This window comes from Pezoporus occidentalis, unplaced genomic scaffold, assembly GCF_034315485.1.
Source record: "Pezoporus occidentalis ecotype Australia unplaced genomic scaffold, CSIRO_AGI_Poc_V1 ctg61, whole genome shotgun sequence".
Taxonomy (NCBI): domain Eukaryota; kingdom Metazoa; phylum Chordata; class Aves; order Psittaciformes; family Psittacidae; genus Pezoporus; species Pezoporus occidentalis.
Window position 1 is genome coordinate 1,055,850 of NW_026915955.1, and position 20,218 is coordinate 1,076,067.

The 20,218-nt window shown below is 41.9% G+C and overlaps 1 long non-coding RNA gene across 3 annotated transcripts in view; it reads left to right on the forward strand.

Annotated features, from left to right (window-relative positions):
- LOC134174526 (uncharacterized) overlaps positions 1-20,218 on the forward strand; it is a 68,701-nt gene that overhangs the window by 6,708 nt on the left and 41,775 nt on the right. For all 3 annotated transcript variants that reach the window (XR_009968673.1, XR_009968672.1, XR_009968674.1), the window contains one exon: positions 8,391-8,497. This is a non-coding gene — a long non-coding RNA (uncharacterized LOC134174526). The remainder of the gene's footprint in view (positions 1-8,390; positions 8,498-20,218) is intronic.

Genomic DNA, 20,218 nt, shown 5'->3' on the forward strand with positions numbered 1-20,218 from the left:
CTATTTAGGGGCTAAATGGGGTCACTTGTTTTCCACAACCCTGAGCACCCAGTAACTGTCTCCCACCAAGGCCAACTAGAGATTTTGGGTGTCCAGCAGTCTGAAACATGAAGCAAAAGGAGAGTGAAAGCAGCCTTTTGTGTGCACATGAAGAGGAGCTCACTGATGTGGTGTGGTGAGACAGGGACAGCCGTCTGTCTTTCCTGGGTGGTTGTCACAGTGGTGTGGAGATGTGGCTCGGATTAATCTCACTAATTTTACTCTCTAAAAGTGGAATGTCTGCCTTAGGCTGGTTATTCGAAATCTCTTCAGTGGACCTCTTGGTTCAGTGGATCTGGAGCCGCTCTCAGTGGGGACAGATGATCAGGCCTGGATGTGTCATCCTGCCCATCTATCCAGATGTGATCTGAGTTATCTTATCTTCTGTCAATGCTCAGTTTTGTCCACAGAGTAAAGTGCTTCATAAACGCTTAAATGGCATCCTTGGGCTTTGATGACTGCAAAGTCAGCAGGTGACTTACAGCACAATAGGTAAGTCCAAGGGTGTAGCTGAGCTGCTCATAGCTGCAGAGAATGGTGAAACCCCATTGCAGTCCTGAGGAGTTTGGTTGTGAAAGCTATAAACAAGTGAAAGCATGAAGAAGTAGTTGAGTCTTGTAGGGAAAAAGAAATATAAACTTGACTGTAGTAATTGAAAACCTATTCCATATTGATTGGGTGGTTTGTTTCCACTGGAAAGCTCTGTTCTTTTGGGCACTGTTTGAGGAGGAAGATTAATTTTCCCACGGGAGAAATAAGCTTTGAATAAGTCAGCTAAAATGGATTGTTCTTATGTGCACCGTGCATCTATAGGAGAAACAGAAGACATTTACATGCTCCCTGAGGAGGAACCATGACAAGCAGACAATTAACCAATTCCCCTGGATCCCCAGATTTAAAGAACCACGTAATGGCTTAATTGAGTTGAGTGGCTGAGAGTGCGGCACTGCGCTGAGATTCGTGCTGTGAAGTGCGCGATTCCCAGAGGCATCCATCAGGTTTTAAAGAATTGACTTTCCATGCTAATTGACCCAGATGTGCTTGATTTTACCTCACAATCTCCACTTCATTCAATTACTGTTAAAGAGAAGGGAATGAGAAAAAAGGGGTCCATTTGTCTCATGTACTATATTAAAAGGAAGCTTTCCTAAAGCAACATTCTGTAGTGCTGAACAAATTGTTCAGCTTGAACTGGAGCAGCATTTATTCCACTTCTTTTCATTTATTTCCCGAATGACCGAGCATGTATTTTGTAAGGACTAGAGACTATTCCTTAAGCCACTCTGCTTGGCAAAGGAAGCATAGGCTTCATCACCAGAAGAATGAGGGCAGTACAGATGGCTGGACGGTGTCTGGCCTGTCTGACGAGGCAGGGCTGAGCAGCACAGCATGAGGGCTGTGCACTCTCATGCCTTGGTGGAGTGCTGGCCCACCCGAATGATCAATAAATGAAGCAAAAATCACAGTTTAACTATTTTTATCTTCAAGAAGGCAAGGAGCCAAGTTTGAGGAATAGGGTTTGCAATGTGAATTAGCAGCTGAACTCTTCCATGTACCAGGCTGGTAGGCACCTCATTTTGGCAAGCTATGGTTAACTTTTATGTGTGTGCAAACATCCCTGGAGCACACAGAGCAATTAGTGTAGGATTGAGGTTCCCAGTGCATTCTATGGGTGTGCAGAACCAGGGGTTTTGTTGCTTGTCAGTTCACAAGCCTTAATTCATTTACAAATCAAGTATCTTTGTGTGGTGGGGACTGAATCCACCTCTCTAACTGCATTCCTGGAATGCCACGGGAGGCTTTCTTAGGTAAGGAAGCTGCTGTCTACCTGGTTAATGATTTCAGGCTTACTTCAAATAGCACCGGCAAGAGGCATGTCGAGGAGCTTCTGTATATTTATATTTAAACAAGATGTGTACCACTGAAATTAGTGGAGTTCATCTGAGTTTGCATAGTTCTGCATGGGGAGCAGAATTCAGCTCCTGATGCATGTGATAAGCTGTATGTTGTACCAACCAGTCAAGTTATGGAGCTCTGTTGTAAGGTGAAGGTGCTCAAGGAGTTGACTTCTTCGTTAAGAGTTGTATGCCATATATGGTCAGTGTGGGACTTTTTTTGCTGCTGTTTCCTTTTTTTCCCTTAGGAAGGCTGTCCTCCAAACTGCTGAATCATACTGCAACCATAGACCCAGAGATTTTTCAGAATTTGAATCATAGTTGAGTTCTCTGGATATCAAGCTGTGAAGCCACACGTGGGCTCAGCAGTTTGGCAACCACCAAGTGCAGCTTTGGCAGTGAATATTCACAGTCCAGATGTTGGCAGGTTCAGCCACAGCATACAGCGTGTTAGAACAGAGCAACAACATTACTGAAAATTGCTGTTTACTCTTCTTAACTTAAATACCATGGTTTGTACTGTTCTTGATGATTTAGCCTGGATATTAAGAACCAGACTACTTGAAATCTGTATCCCATCCTAGAAGAAAGTCTCATGTAACAATCCCACATCCAGTGAGAAACCTTTTTTTGGAGATTTTGCTTTTGCATTCTTCCTGCCAAGGTCTCCTGTGTGCTGTCCCAGTTAGGCTGACTTCTGAAGTCAGTTATAGACACATTCAGGATTAACAAAAACATCGTGACCCTGTGAAACCAGAAATAAGAAAGTCAGGGTGGTATCTGAGATATGTGATATGATCATGTCACAAAAGGAAGAAGGACTTGAGGAGTTAAGGACAGGGAGAAGAGGTGTTGCAAGACAAAGGGCTTCCTAGAGTCCATACCATGGAAAAGAGAGCAGTTCTGTTGTCTTGGCATGGAAGAAGACTTGAAAATGAGAAGAGCGGCAGAAAAATATGAAGGAACCAAGACAATTTTTTTAAATTTTTTTCTTTTTTTTGCCTTGTTTTGTATTTCAGCAGCTACGCTAAAGCTGAGTTCTCACAGGGGAACATTAACTGACCAAAGCAGCACAGGCCCTTGAAACAGAACAAAATGGCTGGAGGGAGAAAAAGACACAGGCAAAGAATATGATTAGAGGGTTCAATGACCGCAAATTGAACTGGCCAAAGAACCTGGACATTTTACAGTATATTTTTTCCAAGGAATAGATACGTACAGTATTTAAATAGAAAGTATTATGGTTTTGCACTGATACTTGAATGCTCACTTACTGGGAAGAGTAGAAAAGGTCTGAATAGGGCTTTCGATGAACTCTGTATTATAGGATGTCAGAGCTAAAAAGGAGGAACTGCAAGAATTTGTACCAATGAAAGTGTTGTCTCACAGATTCATAAAGGTTCTTTAGTCTTCAGATGAGGGAAAACTACCTCAAATAAGACGTGCAAGTTCAAGTCAGAAAACTCAGTGGGTTTAACTGTCAAAATTATCAAAGCAGCCTTTGTGATGTGTATTAATTATTATTTCTGTCCTGTCCAGGAATCTAGCAAAGACCGAATGAAATCTCTGATGATCAGCTCAGTAGTTAAGTTGTTTATTATTGTAGTCTTATTTTTGACAGAAGAAGGTTGGATCAGAGATTGGCTGGTATCTTAAGTGAGAGCATAGAGCACATACAGGAAAATAGGGGGATCAGGGCCAGTCAACATGGGCTTATGAAGGGCAGGTCCTGCTTGAATAACCAGATCTCCTTCTATGATAAAGGGACCCTCCTGGCTGATGAGGGAAAAGCTGTGGACAATGTCTATTTGGACTTAAGTAAAGCATTGTAACACTACAGGACTGGGGAAGAATACCTGGAAAGCTGCTTGGTGGAAAAGGACCTGGGGGTGCAGATTGATGGAACTGAACATGAGCCAGCTTGTGCCCAGGCAGCCAAGAAGGCCAACAGCATCCTGGCCTCTGTCAGAAATAACAGCCAGCAGGACTAGGGCAGTGATTGTTCCCCTGTACTCAGCACTATTAAAGCTACACCTCAAATACCACGTTCAGTTCCGGGCCCTTCACTACAAGGACACTGATGTGCTGGAACGGGTCCAGAAGATGGCAGCAAAGCTGGTGAAGGGTCTGGAGCACAAGTCTAACGAGGAACAGCTGAGGGAAATGGGGTTGTTTCCTCTGGGGAAGAGAAGGTTCAGAGGGGATCTTACTGCTCTCTACAACTACCTGAAAGGAGGATGGAGTGAGTTGGGGGTTGGTCTCTTTTTCCAAGTAACAAGCAATAGGACAAGAGGTAATGGCTTCAGGCAGTGACAGGGGAGGCTTGGATTGGATATTAGAAAAAAATTCTTCACCAAAAGGGTGTTCAGGCATTGGAACAGACTGCCCAGGGAAGCGGTGGAATCACCATCCCTGGAAGCGTTCAAAAACCATGTAGATGGGGCCCTCAGTGACATGGTCTAGTGGTGGTCTTGGCTGTCCTGGGGTAATGATTGGACTTGATGATCTTAAAGGTCTTTTCCAACCTAGTTGATTCTATGATTCTATGTTGACAGTTTATGTTAATACTGTAAAATGCAGCTATTTTGTTTTTGCACAGTCAAAAATAATGCTCCCAGGAGGAAGTCACAGAAAGTATGTGGCAATTTTATGCAAATGAAATATATCCTATGAGTTTTTATAACAAAATTGAAGAAAAAAACCAAGCTTTTAAAAGCAGAGGATTTTGTTTCTTGGGAACCAGAACAACTGTAACGGAAGCAGATACTCACATGGCATACAGGATTTACCACTTAAAACATCCAAAAAGCAATGCAACAAAAGGCTTGCTGTGTTCCTGTAATTATGAGATACACATTAAATGCTTTTAAAATGTTTACATTAGTCAAAGACTTACTCATACTGGGTGCAAAGAAATCTGTGTGCTAGTTCATCCCTGCCTAGCTTCAGGGCTGTTAAATGTCTTAGATACTGTTGATCCTATTCTGCATTTTAGTTCCACAGCATAATATTCTCATACTAGAGGAAATTGACATCTTGACTAAAATGTTTCATAGTGTGCAATTCCAGCAGATTTATGTGTGTACTTAAAGACAGATGCCATCACCTTTTATCATGTGAGAAGGGGAAGTGCTAACTGTCATCATACCCTGTGACACTTTATAGCAGGCAGGAAAAACAATGGTATTATTGAAATGTGGAGTTCAGAAACAGTAGGAGCTGGTTACATCGTGTGTGTTAAAATTTTAAGTTTTCACACATCTCCAGTGGAATCCCCAGAAATACCCTCACTTTCCTTCAGCACAGTGCCTGAAGGTGTTACACCAGGTGCAACACAGGATTTAGCAAGAAGCTTTATTCTCTAAGTAATAATTGCCAAGTACTAGCCAGATACCTCAATTTAAGTACCTTTTGAGAGAAAAAGCAAATCCCAGAATAATTTCTAAACTTTACCACAAATTCCAAACCCCACAGTATATTTGGAAGAAAACCAGACATAGCTAAGGGATGGAGAACTACACAGAAGCCGTGAAATGACACCCCTCTCTCCCTGAATTAACAACCAAATTAACAAATTGCCTTTGGTGCCTCAAGGCAAGAAACATACGGTGTCTACTGAAAATGCTTAGCTACAGAGTGGAATTGAAATGCCACAGTGTTTTTCACCCTGGCAAGGAGGAGAGCTAGTACAGAGCTGAGAGGGGATAAAGAGAACTCTTCAGTTCATTCCGTAATACATGAAGAAGGGAACATTTCTTAGCAAATATGTCATATTAGTGATTGTTATATTTACCTACATACATATATCTTGAAATGACATAGTGGTTTTCTCACTGCTAGGGTACAGTACAGAACAAATATTCACCTATTTATCTAGGGGCAATTGGGTCTTTGTTTTGTTTTTGCTTTATAAGAACAAAATATAAAGTAATTGGTTTGGGTGCTTTCTGAAACCCCCAATTTAACTGATTTCTCCCTTCCATTACGAGGATGGTAAGAGGTATAATTTTTTTAACACTTGAACCTGAGAGAACCTTTGATGTCCCAACCCCTCACAATCACCCAGTGAGACCTTACCAAGGCTCTGGGTTTCTTTTCCTTGGTGCTTGGACTTACTAGGAGTCTTTGAATAACAGCAGTTCTTCAAGAATGGGATACAGATAAAGAAATCCAGGATTGACAAGTTTGCATTCAGTGAGATCAGAGTCAGTGCAAGACTGAGTGGAAAAACAATGGCTAGGAAAATAAGGAGAGAAACAAGGAATGTTAAAAGAGCTGTGCGAGACAGACATTCGCTTTTCTAATCCACTGAGAATGATGAGTGTATTTCCTGGATCCGTGTTCCCCCACCCACGTAGCCAGAAAATAAACTTCACGGATTAATTTCTAGGAGCATGGAATGGTTTCCAAAGAACATTTTTAGCTGGGAAATAGATTCTCTTTTTCAAAGTACACATTCTCTCTTAGACCTAAAGAACTTGTCTGGCAAGCAGATGATTTTCTTTTACATTGGTATTACAAGAATTAGTTCAAATACTTTTTTTCTGTACTAGTTCTGTTTCTGTAGGCCCTGTAGGAAGATAGTTGTCAGCTGTTTTCCAATATACAGTGGTAAAATAGCTTTTTCAAGAAAGTGAAATCAAGAGCTTTCTCCTCCCTGACTGCTAGAATATTTGTCCTAAAGAAGAGGATGTAACATCAAAGGAAAATGAAATGCCTGATTGTAAGTAAATAATGAATTCACAGATAAAACTGTAGATGCTGTAGCTCTTTGCTTAGACTCTTCATCTCCCTGCAAAACCAGTAATTTTGTCTACATTGTTTGTGACTTTTCTGTGGAAAAGAGTAGGAATTAGATTCTCTATTCTATTTTGATGTCGGCTGGCAATCACCTTCAGGACAGGTTTCATTAATTACTTTATGTACTTGAAACCAGCAAATCTTCTTTTCCATTCAGAAGACCTATACTGCATGTTGCACTGCTGGATCTCCTGGATTTGTAGGGAAGCTGGTTTTCTGGATGGTATTTGTGAAAACTTCTGAGCCATAAGTACAAGTGAATCAAGGGAAATAGCATAAAATCTTCCATTTCTATTCAGAGAACTTATTTATCTGGTGCTGACTGTATCATCGTGCATGAGTTGTGTGGCAGGTATCACTAATCATGCACAGGTTATATCACCATCATGCTTTCTAGGCATGGATTTACTCTAGGGCTGGGAGCCTGTCACCTATTTCCCCTGCCTTCTCCCTGTGCTGCTGCCACAGGAGCCCTTGCTGCTGAGATCATATGAGGCTTCCGCTGTTCTCCATTCTAATACCACTTGCAGCTGCATGCAGCCTTTCATGTTTACTTCAGCTTGGAGTTGTGTGTCTGCTGGGAAGGAAGTCCAGCCACGAGACACTTTAAGTACCAGTTTGATCTTTGTCAGTGAGATCGACTCAATTTAGACACATACTGTTGAGAGGTCAGATCTGGACTGGAATATGTTAAGAGCTGTCAGAACATTGTAAGTGGGAAAGACAGCCACCAAGGGTGTAATTCCAACAGAGAGTCTCGTAAAAGGGGATGTTTAATAGACCGTGGAGAAGTTAAAAAGAAGGATTAGACAACTTGTGGGGTCAAGTGCACTTAAGTAATCATAAATCCATAGGGTGGTGCAGTAATTAAAAATGTTCCTGCACTCACTTGGTTGGCCTCAGTTTCAGAGCTGTGCCTAGTACAGCTCTGACAGAAGCCCCTTCAGTTCCAAGGGGCTTTTGCAATTGGTCCAAAACATATGAAAGCTTTAAAATTTATACATAGGGTTAAACTTCAAATGACCAGTGGGAGAAAATACCCTATTTATTCAGACTCTTGAATAAACGAATTTAACTGCTCTGTTCTCTGAAGTGAAAGTATTTGTGATAGCTGTCTGGAAAGCAAAACTGAAAAAAAAAGAAGTTTCAATTCTTATATTATCATGTTCAAAAGAGACTATTTTTATTAAACATGATACCTTAAGAGCCTTGATAATGGTTTTCAAAAGCACTTTGATGCTAAATATGTGTAAAAAGCATAAGCAACTTTGTTTCTTAAAATAATAGGGCATTAATTAATTGGGAAAATAAATGTTTCCCTTGGCTATTTTTACTACCTCTAGTAAACACACAAGAGTTTGCAACTCCATTAGATGCTTAGAACAATATTTCCAGTTCACACTTTGCTTATTAAATTAATAGAGTGTTTTCTTACACACCAGGCCAGAATCACATGATGAAATTTGAACTGATTGCTTTAGGCTTTCATTCTCTTTGCTTATTTGGGTCAGGCATTTAGGAAGAAGATAAATCTAATATAAAAAATGTTAACCTTCTCCTTAAAAACACATCTTAAGAACTATGAGAGTTGCTGTTCTGTTCTTTGTGATGTGCAGCTTGCTAAGTTCATGTTCTGATTTACTTATATCTTTTAAGGGAAGGAAAGTTGACGCCCTCCTCAAAGCAGCAATGGAACTGTATGAACCTGAGGTCTGTAAATGCTGGAAAGAAGAGGCAGGAAAGGACTGCCTGCTAATAAAAGGGTAATTCAGAATACGATACTTAATGTGACCCAAAATAGCACTGCTGTTTCTCTCATATTATATTTCTTGTATTTGGCATACAAAAATTCAGCCGGGATCCTCGCTTCTTAAAAATCCTTTTTACATGAAAAGTGACCTTTCCTCCTTAAATGTCCTGCCTCTCTTCTTCCTTATACAAATTTCAGTCATGTGGGGTGGAAGAAAGTAGCTTGTCCTGCCACCCTAACAAAGGTTTTCAGGAAAGTGAAGCTAGGACTGGGTCTGGAGTTTATATGGAAAGTGATGGAGCCTGATTTGCAGGAATAAAACTGATGAAGTTAACTAACAATGTACTACTAAGGATGTTTTTTTTAATATACTTATTTTAATACCTTTTTATACTGAAGGCAAAAGTCAAAATCACTAATACAGACACTGCCTTGAACCACAAGTGAAATGCCTCACAGGCATTTCCAGGGTCTGGGAAGGATTTCAGAGGGTAATGGTAGAGCTGCCATCCTGGATTCTTTGCAGGCAGCATCTTCAGGTGTTTTGGACAAACATCTGTTAGGCCATCAGTATAGGGAGAAAAAGGAGGTGCAGTTTTGGTAACACTTGGGAACTCCTTTGCCAGATGTTGGTAGTGACACTTCAGGTATTTTAGCGTGAAGCTGTAATGTGATATGTGAAAATCCAGAATCCTGCCTTCCTGCATGGATAATAAAGACCCATATTTCTTTCCAGTGTTATGTGCAGAAAACATTTATTCCTATATTCTGTTCCTGAAGTAAATATGTTCTCTTATTACCATACATTTTGAAATTGGGCATGAAAGCAAAATAATGAGAAGCTGTATTTCTGCCTGTGTCTAAGTAAGATAATAGGGAGTCTCACAGGGGATAAAAGTAAGCCACTTTGTTACTTTCTTTCTTAACATTATTTTTTGTTTCGCCCATTCTGAACAGTACAGGCAGGGAAACAGAAAACTGCCTTTCTTCTTAAATTATTTCACAGGCCACTGACAGCACATCTCCTTCTGCATTTGTATAGCACCAAGCACAGGAAGGCCTTACTCCATGACTATAATTTCACCCAGATAATTCACATTAGTGATTTGTTGTGCAAAAGCAAACCCGTTCTCCACCAGTAATGTCCTGTTCCCTGCTGGGAGGAAGATGGCAGGTTGTTCTGTGCCCAGTGGGCATGGTGGGGGTGAGCCCATGGAAGCACCCCCCCAGCTGGAGCCTTTGGTCTTCCTTCTTGCAGATGGGTGCTACTAAAGATGCCCAGCCCAGGCAGCACGGAAGACTGGAGACGCTGGCCTTGCCTCTCCTAGCAAGCTCTAAAGCTGCTGCTTCACCCCACAAGCTGCTATAGGGTGGGTGCCGGGAACTGGTCCCATCATGGTAACATGCTGGGCTACAGGTGCTGGCAGTTGGAGGCAGTCTGCCAGGGAAAGACTGCATCATGAGGCCTCAAGGCAAGCATGGAAGCAAGGGTTAAAATGGCTGGAAAGCTTGCCCACTGGAAAACAGGATTTTTTCCATAGTCACTTCCCAGTCTTGGATATACAGTCTCTAGTTGCAGAAGGGATTCAGAACTGGCACAGGTAGCCTCTTAGGTATTAGGCTGCCCTGTGTGCTTGGCACCAAATTCAGACAATTTTGAGAACAGTTCAGATCTTCTGGCAGTTGTTTTATTATTTTTTTGTTTGTTTGTTTTGGATTGTTGGGGTGGTTTTTTTTTTGGTATTTCTTTCCATAAGAAAGCAGTTCTATTTTTAGGACTTGGCCCAAATTGTTGAACTGCACGGTTTGAGCTTTACTGTTGTTTTTCCTCTCCTCAATCAAAATGAAGTGGTTCTGGCTGATCCAAGCTGATCAATGCTGCTGCTTCTCTTAAAGTTACATTTGAGGAGATTTTGTGAGTGCATGGATCCATATGTGGGCATGGAAAGTTTCTCTGTATTTCCTGGAATGAAAGGGGTCTTTGCTTCCTCCAACTATACTCTGTGCTTGTAAATGTCTCTGTTAAGACTAGTTTTATAGGATCATAGAATCATAGAATAGTTAGGGTTGGAAAAGACCTTAAGATCATCTAGTTCCAACCCCCCTGCCATGGGCAGGGACACCTCACACTAAACCATGTCACCCAAGGCTCTGTCCAGCCTGGCCTTGAACACTGCCAGGGATGGAGCATTCACAGCTTCTTTGGGCAACCCATTCCGGTGCCTCACCACCCTTACAGTAAAGAACTTCTTCTTTATATCCAATCTAAACTTCCCCTGTTTAAGTTTTAACCCATTACCCCTTGCTCTATCACTACAGTCCCTAATGAAGAGTCCCTCTCCAGCATCCCTATAGGCCCCCCTTCAGATACTTGAAGGCTGTTCTGAGGTCTCCACACAGCCTTCTCCTCTCCAGGCTGAACAGCCCCAACTTCCTCAGCCTATCTTCATACAGGAGGTGCTCCAGTCCCCTGATCATCCTCGTGGCCCTCCTCTGGACTTGTTCCAACAGTTCCATGTCCTTTTTATGTTGAGGACACCAGAACTGCACACAATACTCCAGGTGAGGTCTCAAGAGAGCAGCGTAGAGGGGCAGGATCACCTCCTTCGACCTGCTGGTCACACTCCTTCTGTGGATCATTGTGAAGGGAGGCCAGCCTAAAATATGATATGTCATTAAAGTGAATTATATTTGAAACTTGTCTCCCCAATCTCTTCTGTTTTCTTTCTTGCTGCAACTGTATACCATTGTGTTTCAATGTATAGTGTTTGTCTTCAGCCTGTACAGATGCCAGACCGCCCCGTTTTTATCACCTGTGGAAAGTCAGACAGCGTAACAAACAGATGACCAGAGCAGTGATTGAGGCCAGGTATCCCTATCCCCTCTCTCCTTTGGCTCTGGCACATATGTAGACCATGCACACACAAGTTAGCTTCTGCATGAAAGGTTAATATTGCTTTGTGGTGCTATGCTTCAGCTAATAAGCTTTTTTTACCTCTGCTGCTTCCAGGGCCCTTGTGATTAAAGTTAACATGGAGAGCTACCCCTCTTCATCCTCTGTACATAATGTATAGATTACCAGTCGCTCTCCCTTTGTCCAAGAGCATCTATCCTTCTGTTGCACAGGGTGTCTGAGCAGGTGGGAGGGCACATGCCTGTTACTGGCTGGATTGGGAGCTTTGCAAAGAAATAGGAAAGGGCAGAGTCTGTTTTGAATTTTGAGCCGAATTTTGAAGGACCAAGGTGAGTAAGAGTCAGCCACTTCCCTTCCAACAGCAAATGTCAACCAGGCCACTGTAGACTGTCCTGAGGTGAGTTTTGCAAAGCAAACCTCTGCCCTGTGTTGTAATTTAGGCTGCTTTCCCACAGGCTGTGAATTTGAAGAGGGGAAGTTTCCTTGCAATAACTGCGTACAACACATGGGCCACAGAGGACAGAGTTAAATCTGTACCTCTCCTTCAGGGTTTCCCTGCTTACTAGCTTGAGGAACTCTCTAGTGTTAGTCTGGCAGCACACAGGGTGAATACCATTCCCTGTAGCCACCCCCTGCACAGTGCCTGGTAGTAGGAGCCCAGCACTGCAGGGCTGGGTGCCGGCTTTCTAAACATGAGGCATTCCCACAGTGCTGCCTCTGAATCACTTTCTGGATGGAGGATTCTGCTCTTACTAATGAGCGTAGAATTAAGGTCTTCTTTCCAGGACTTAAGGGCATCCAAAAGATCCCAGGTCATTTTTTTTAAACATTTGAGTGCCCTCATCAAAACCCTAACAAATGGCCAAACCATTTTTAGCAGTTTCCAAATGTAGGTCTAGCCCCAGGTCTTAAATCCTATGGGGAAAAAGGCATTTGTGTGGAGTTTAGCATTTCCTGGGTCAGAAGTGTCCTGGCTTCTTTCTGCTTCTGTCCCTGGCTTCCAGAAGTTCAGAAATGTGTGAAGGTCAAAACAGATTTTATTTCCCCTTTTTCTTGATTTCCATTTTGTTTTCCTTAGGCAGCTGTGACATTTTCTTTCTTATATCAGCTTGAAATTAATAGATATTCAGGAAACATTCATTCTGTTGTATGTGTTGTTTTTCTCCTAACTTTCCTGCCAACACTCTAACAAAGCAATGTTCACCTAGCAAGGAAACTGAGGTGATTATATGATAAAAGGTACATTTTTCAAAGGAAAGGGGGTGTTGGATTCAGTTTTCTAGGCAAATTCTCATGCAAGTAATTACATTCTTCCTATTGCATTCCTCTGCCACTTCAATTGGATATGGTGTTCTTCCTCAGCTTGAGCCCTACACTTTTGCACAGCACTGTTGAGTACTGTTAGATATTTATTGTCCACCATTCCAGCAACCATTCCTTCACTATAGAGGCAGTGATTAAGCCACTGTACAAGTAAAAATTGGTAGCATATTCTTGTGGTATTAACCATCAAAAATACTTATTAGTCCAAAACTTTCAGAGTAAAACATGTTTTTAACCATGAGTAGGTAATACAATAACTTGTGATGTAAATCAGTAACGCAATTAGCTATGGTTGCTTTCAAATGAGGAATGTTTGATGGTGACTTTGGTACAGCAATATAAGAGAATCACGGTAGGCCACCTGTATTGATACCTTCAAACTGTGATCACTGTTTTACAGTAGAAGCTGACAAGTTATGTTGGTGGGTGAATTAGAGTGTGTTTCTGTAAGCAGAGAAAGAAAATGGTCAGGGCCATCTGGCCCGCAGCAAAAATCTGGAGCAGGGAAGATGACGGCTGTTCCCTTGGTGTGTTCACAGTAGGTATGAGAAGTTCAGGTGTTAATTAAAAAAGCCCTGTACGTGACCGCTAGCTAATTACAGGGAACGTTTCCGCTACTCCCTGATAATCATGGCATTTCGCGGCTCCCTACCAGTAGCAAGTTTTTTTTTCCCTCCACGTTTCAGCTCATTCATTCAATAGTGGCAGAACCGGGACCTGCGAAGCTCTTGTTAGAATGCTGATTTTAACTTCTCTTTAATTTCACCATGTTACAGAAAAAATATCCCTTAATTTGCTTGGTCCTTATTCTTGGTAACTCTCAGCCTTTAACACATTCAGTGTAGTGAACCAAAATCACTTGCTACCTGCTTCCACTGAAAGTTTACCAGTTTATTTCATTGCACCCACCCAGGCTGTTATACCCTGTAAATTAGCTCTGAATGTCACAGGGAAGTATGCCAGACCCAGTGATCGTGTAAGTCAAGGCTAGGGCGGTGCTGCCTTCCACCAACCAGGGCCACCTGCTTGCCAGCTGCAGTGGGGCTGAGGTCAGCATGGATCTAGAGAAAGCCACCCTCCAAAACCTGAGATGTCATAACTTGGTGACTGAACCACACCAAATTCCTGTCTTGGAGAAGGTGGAGAGTGTCTGTGGGAAGTTTCTGTGGGAAAGAAAGCAAGGCAAGGCACAGCAAGAACATTTTGTTCTGGGGGCTGTAGTTGTGGAAAAATAGCTGAATATGTCAAGAATTTACAGCCCAGACACAGGAAATTCAGCTAAACAAATCTAAATGTTACCTGACAGAGATGCTATAAAACAAAAATAATGAAGTGTCTGACCTTATTGTGTGTGTTTATAGTTGGTGGCTTTGAAAGACAGTGGGCTGTTGTCTCTTGGTTGAGCAGTAACGGCATGACTGGGAAGCAATGGAAAAGCTCACATTGGAGTGAGGACTGTAGCCTTTGATCTTATCTTTATTCCCCTACCAGTCTTCAGGTTTGTTTAATAGCTGGGTTTTTTTTATCTGATAACTCATGCCACTATGTGTCTAGGTTTATGTTGCATTGAGGTAAACTGTTACTGTTGCTCCATGCCAGGAAAGAAACAGGGGCAGCCATTGGCCTGTACTTCCATAATGGAGTTGGGCAGGGAAGGAAGGTGAGGGTGTCTTTGAGCTAGAGGAAGGAAAGGACCCCAAGTCTGATGGTTTAGTTGGAGGTGTCCTTGCCCATGGCAGGGGGGTTGGAACTAGATGATCTTAAGGTCCTTTCCAACCCTAACTATTCTATGATCCTATGAACTATCCATGCTTTTAAAAGGAAATGGATTTTTGACGGTTTTGACTAAAAAAATTAATTGCCTCTAAATGTTAAAGTCTGGTTGCTACCAGCTCAGCTGCCAGATGGTGGATGCTCACAGATATTCCAGTCCTCCTGGTTGTTTTCCTCTCTTCTTTTTCTTTTTTCCTGAAGGAGATGCCAGAGCTCATACTGGTCTTAGTATATTGAGGGCTTCAGAAACTAACCTCAGCAACAGGTTTTGAACGCAGAACGGAGACAGAATATTTTTCTCAAGTTCATAGTCGATTTAGAAATGTTTATCTTTTTTTGCTTAATTTATTTAATTTACACATGCTACGTATTCTGCTACTTTGAGCAGAACAAATGTTCTGTTACTTGGAATAATTTCATGTACTTAGATAATGCAGGAAAAGAAGGTAAAATATCATTAAGACTTTGCTTTCTTCAGTTACACCATAACTTCTACACACCAAACATTCTAATTTTGTAAAAAATGCTTAGCTTCATCTACGTGTCCCCTTTTTTAGTATTCCTTGAAAGATACTTGTACTAATGGATTTCATAACTGCATTGCTTCACAATTACTTCGTATCTCATAAATCAAATGCCTCTTCAATTTTCCTCAGTTGTGGATTATAGAAATGTCCTGTAACTACCATTGTCTCTCACTTGACAAACAACTGGAAAGTGACACATTTTGTTCTGTGAAGGAAGGTTGTTTCAATCAAGAAACCAAGGAAAAGCTCTCATGTTTTGGTGTTGGTTTTGTATTTAATGCTGCTGACAAGTACATTCCCATTTTGGGGATGGAAAGTGTAAGTACTGCTCTGTCCTTTGTAATGGCATTTTTTCCTGGCGGGTTTGGCCTGTGTTGGCTTGGTGGTATGTCACAGATGGGTGACAGTGGTGTTGTGACCGCCGGTGTGAGTAGCAGAAAGAAGCACAAGCTGTTCCCCCAGTAACATCAGTAGAAGCCAAGAGTCAGAGCAGTAGCTGGTCAGCAGGCATGAACCCCGTGTCACTGCAGTGGGAGATGATACTGGGTGGTTGGCCAGCACTCACAGAGGTGCTGGGAATATTCCCGTCTCTGTTGTGGCTGTCAGTGCTTGACATCAGGCCTTGTGAGGGGAAGCGAGGACTTCAGAGAGTGAGGTGAGATGCTGAGGCAGGGATTCTGGGGGCAGCTGGCCAGCTGCACCAGGAGAAGAGCTGTTCTGGTTCAGCAATAGCAGTCATTTTCCTCCTTCTTTTAGTAGCTGGTGCAGTGCTGTGGTTTTGACTTTCAGCCTGGGAACAGCACTGATAACACCGATGTTTTTAGTTGCTGCTCAGTAATGTTTACTCTGACCAAGGACTTTCTGAGCCTCATGTTCTGCCAGGGAGGAGGGGAAGCTGGGAGGAAACAAAGACAAGACACCTGACCCAAACTAACCAAAGGGGTATTCCATACCACAGCATGTCTTCAGCTGACTGAGATGTTCCCTTTCCCTGTTAGTCTCCATCCCTGCCACTCATACACTGCTGAGTCCACCATTTAATCACTTGCAGGGGAGGGAGGAGAAAGGGGATGCACTGGGTGAGCTTGGCTAATACCAGAAAAGAAAAAATCCTCTGTGCTTCACCAAAAAGGGATAAGGGAAAAAAAACTCATAAAATAAGGCATGATTTTTCTGCTACTGCCTTATAAAGGAGAATCTTGATATACTTTGCATCAAAACCAAATAGTGGATCTGATTCCTAATGAACAGATTAGCGACACCCAGTGCATCAGGGCACTGCATGCAAAACCGATAGCTTGGCCATTCTTCTGGCATCAGTGGGGCTCTGCTGGGATTTGGCCTGGACATAGAATCACAGAATCATTTAGGTTGGTATCCTAAGAGCTGCTGTTCCACTGACATCTCCTGCATGAACATGAATCTTTAAGAAGTGGGCTGTCTGCGTATACATGTGGCTAACTGAGTGCAGCTATACTGGCATTGATTCAGTGGCGATCCCGAGGCTCTACAATGCTGACTTTGCATTAGGCTCAGCTTTCAAGAGCTCAGTTGTCTGCCAGGTGTCATGGCACATGGGGAACGCAAGGCCAGCCCACTCTGCTCACATGGAAGATGTCAAGCTGCATTGCTACAAGGATTTTCTCAAGGCAAGAAGAACCTTCTCATGGCCTCAGGAACCTGCTGTAGGATAATATCCTAATATTGAATGAAGTTGCTCATGTATATGTAGATCAAGATCACAGCCTTCTTGTGTTCTGCTGAGGTCTGAGCCATATGATGCTTTCTGGCTCTCCTTTGACAGACGTTTAGAGACATGTCTTGTAGTGGAGCCATTTTCCCAAGAGGTTATTCTTTTTCTAAAATATGCCTCACTACAGTCCAAAAACCCAAATGAGCCAAGGTTTTATTGGAAGTACTGACTATCAGGTGAGACCAGAGAAAGTGAACTGACTTGATAGTAGCATGAAAATCTTGTGTTTTTTTAAAGAATCAGTTTACAAAATGGAGACTTGGGGGTGTGGAGGGGAGAATTAAGTTTAGAACTTAATTCCTCCATGATCAACAGCCTCATTTACAGGAAGAATACAACAAATCTCTTGTTTTTGCAGCACAAGGGTTTATACAGATAAACATGTTGAGAATGTTGCCTGTAGTGTTTGCCCAGCTAGACCATAAAGAATTCCTATGAGCTGGGGGAGCTAGTGCCATTGCACAGCCCCAGCAAGTTCTGCTTTCCTCCTGCCTTCATCTGCCTCAGTGCCAGGGAGGGAGACTCCTGGAGTCGTACTATTCCTGTGAAGCTCTCCAGCACATTTATTCTGAGTACAGGCACAGTGGTCTTCCATTTTGCAATTACAGAAACAAGAATATCCTGTCGAGCTTTCTCGCTTTCCTCCCATCCTTGCTGCCACTGCTTGGTATGGCTGTAGGGGATATAAATGGAACAGGAAATTTGACCGCGTCCAGGATCAATGTCATTAAAGACACATCTTGTTTTAAAATCTAATTTTATATAACTGCTCTGTTATATAATATGCTTTTGTTTGTCGTCTTGATTTTTATCGAGGTAGTGTACATTCCCCTGGACCTTTTCATGAAGGAATGTTTATACCTGTGGGCAAGCACTAATGGCAGTGAAAGGCTTGCATTCATGGGAACAGCATTTAGCAATTCATGGTTGCCAAGGTAAGCAGCAAAGGCATGCCCTCTGCCACTCCACTGCCTCTAAAAGAAACAGTCTCTAAGGTAACAGGCTAGCACCCCTTGAGGCCAAAAATCTTTAGCTTTTTAGACAGAAAAACACATTAAATAATACCAAGAAAAGCATTTTTTTGTCCCGGCATTTTTTCTTCACAACAGAAAAGGGGCTCAAAGTGTTCTATTTTTGGTTCTGCGCAGGCATTTAATTCAGATGCTGCCCAGTGCTTTGTGCACTCAACACCCCTTTGACAGTTTAGTTTCAGGGGCACATAGGACTAATGAGCCAAGACATGACTGCAGTTGGAGGCTGGCATCTCCCAGGCCTGTGACTGTTGTTCAAGTGAATAGGCAATTTCCCTTATTAGCTTGGAATTTGCAGCATTATCTGGATGGTTATTTGGCATGAGCACTTTTTCCAGGATTACAGTCAATGTGGGAGATTGAGTCACCTGAAGAAAAGGTCTACAGAGGCAGTGCTTGCCAGATGCCAGATGCTGCTTGTGATGGGATAGAATAGGCTTCTCTTCTTGACTTCATCTTGCTCTCCAGCCACTTGCCAACTACCTCTTTTATCTTACTATAGCAAAAAGGAGAAGTAGGTGAGTCATCACATTTTCCCATTGCAAGATTTTAATTAGGAGAAGAAACAAACAGTAGAGGGCTGTTTTTAAAACTGAGTTCTAACAAGAAGTAAATTGCAACAGCCAGATCACCTTTCTACTAATGCTGGACTGTCAGAGAACCATTGCATACAGAAGACAACTTGTCTATATCATCTGCAGGACATTTGTATGACTCTAACGCTGGTACAATTTGTTGGATGTGGGGAAAAGCAAAAGAAGCATTTTTCTGGATTTTTTTTTTTTTTTTTAATAAATGGCTCAAGCTATTTCAATTTCTTGACAGTTATAAAAAGACAATTCATGGGCTGTAACTGAGTAATACAGGACCTGCTGGTTGTCTTTTAACATCTGGCGCAGTTTCTGGAGTTGTAACAAAGGTGTTAGAGCTCCTCATGTGAGGGGAGATGCCTCCTGGAACCCTTTTAGAGCTTGCTCAACAGACTTAATACTGACATTAGTGCGTTTTACTCTGAAGAGGGGCAGTCTGTTATGATTACCTAGCCATATATTCAGGTGTGCAAAACAGGCCTCATATTTCAGCAAGACTTTGGGAATAAACTTTACGTTCTTGAGCTATCAGTGCGAGGGGAGGGGATAATGATTTGCCTACTTTCAGTCTGACAGGAAGGATACTGCCCTGATTGCATTCAAAGAAAGGACATACATCACTAACAATTCACTTCTCTGTTTATTTTCATTCATGTTCTACAGACTAAAGTAATTATGGGGTAACTATGGACTTTCTAGTGATTCAAAGCGTAACAACACGAAAAAAGATTAAACAAGGAAATGAATTAGTTACGTCATCCACCCCAGAAACTCCCAAAATGTGACAATTTGTTATTATTCAGAAGATGCAAAGTCAAAGACAAGCTAGGAAGTATCCAGACACCATTTTAATTTCAACACCTTGTCATGTCCACATTTTGATGCAGCACACATTCATATGCTGTTATGAAAGAGAAGTCCTGCTCCATTGTAGACACATAATTGGCTTGGGCTTACTAAATAAGAAACAATTTGGTATTTGTTCATTGCACATCTTGCTCTTTATTCACATCCCAGATGCGCAAATGGACTTACATTTCACTTCAGTAGGATGGAGATATGTAGCTGCCAGAACAATTTGGAAGAAATTGCCTGTCTTTAGGGACAGAGTCTGCATCCACCTGAAGAGCCCCAACACAAAGCATCTCTATACTGCCTCAGCTCTGAGCTTCTCTGAAGATAATGGCCTCGTTCTGCTGTTTTGTAAGGTAAGCTGCCCTGTGCCAAAGTCCAATGGGAATGGATGTTGTAAGAAATAACTTAGTGTGCCTAGCACATGCCCACAGCACTGGGTTTAGCAGACCAAGCCACTTCCAGCTGAAACATGACCAAGTTGTGAAATGAGTCTGGTCAGGAAAACAAAAGCACTGAGTCTCTTCAGTTCTTGCATATTCTCAGGAACATCCATATAGATTTGGCTGAAACATTTCAGAAACATTCATCTTCAAGAAGATATACAATACCCAAAAGTTAAATTTCATACACTCTTAACTAACTGAAAATAAATTCTTGAAATGTGATATTTCAGATAACATTAGTAGTAGGAAGCAGTATTATATTCATCTATGAAATAGAAAATTTAAGAACTGGGGATTGAGTTATAAAAAACAGCTTTTTAAAATACTGGCTTTAGTTGACTTCTCTGAACTTAGTGTTGATATTTTTATTGACTCCCTGAAGTAGATTGTCATGGGACCTCCACTCAGTATCTATAATTGAAAAGTATTATGTGAAGTCTAAGCTATCATTATTGGCTGCACAGTCCAAAGTCTTTCAATTTCTTTTTCTTTTTTTTTTTTTTTTTTTTCTCCCCAAGAACTATT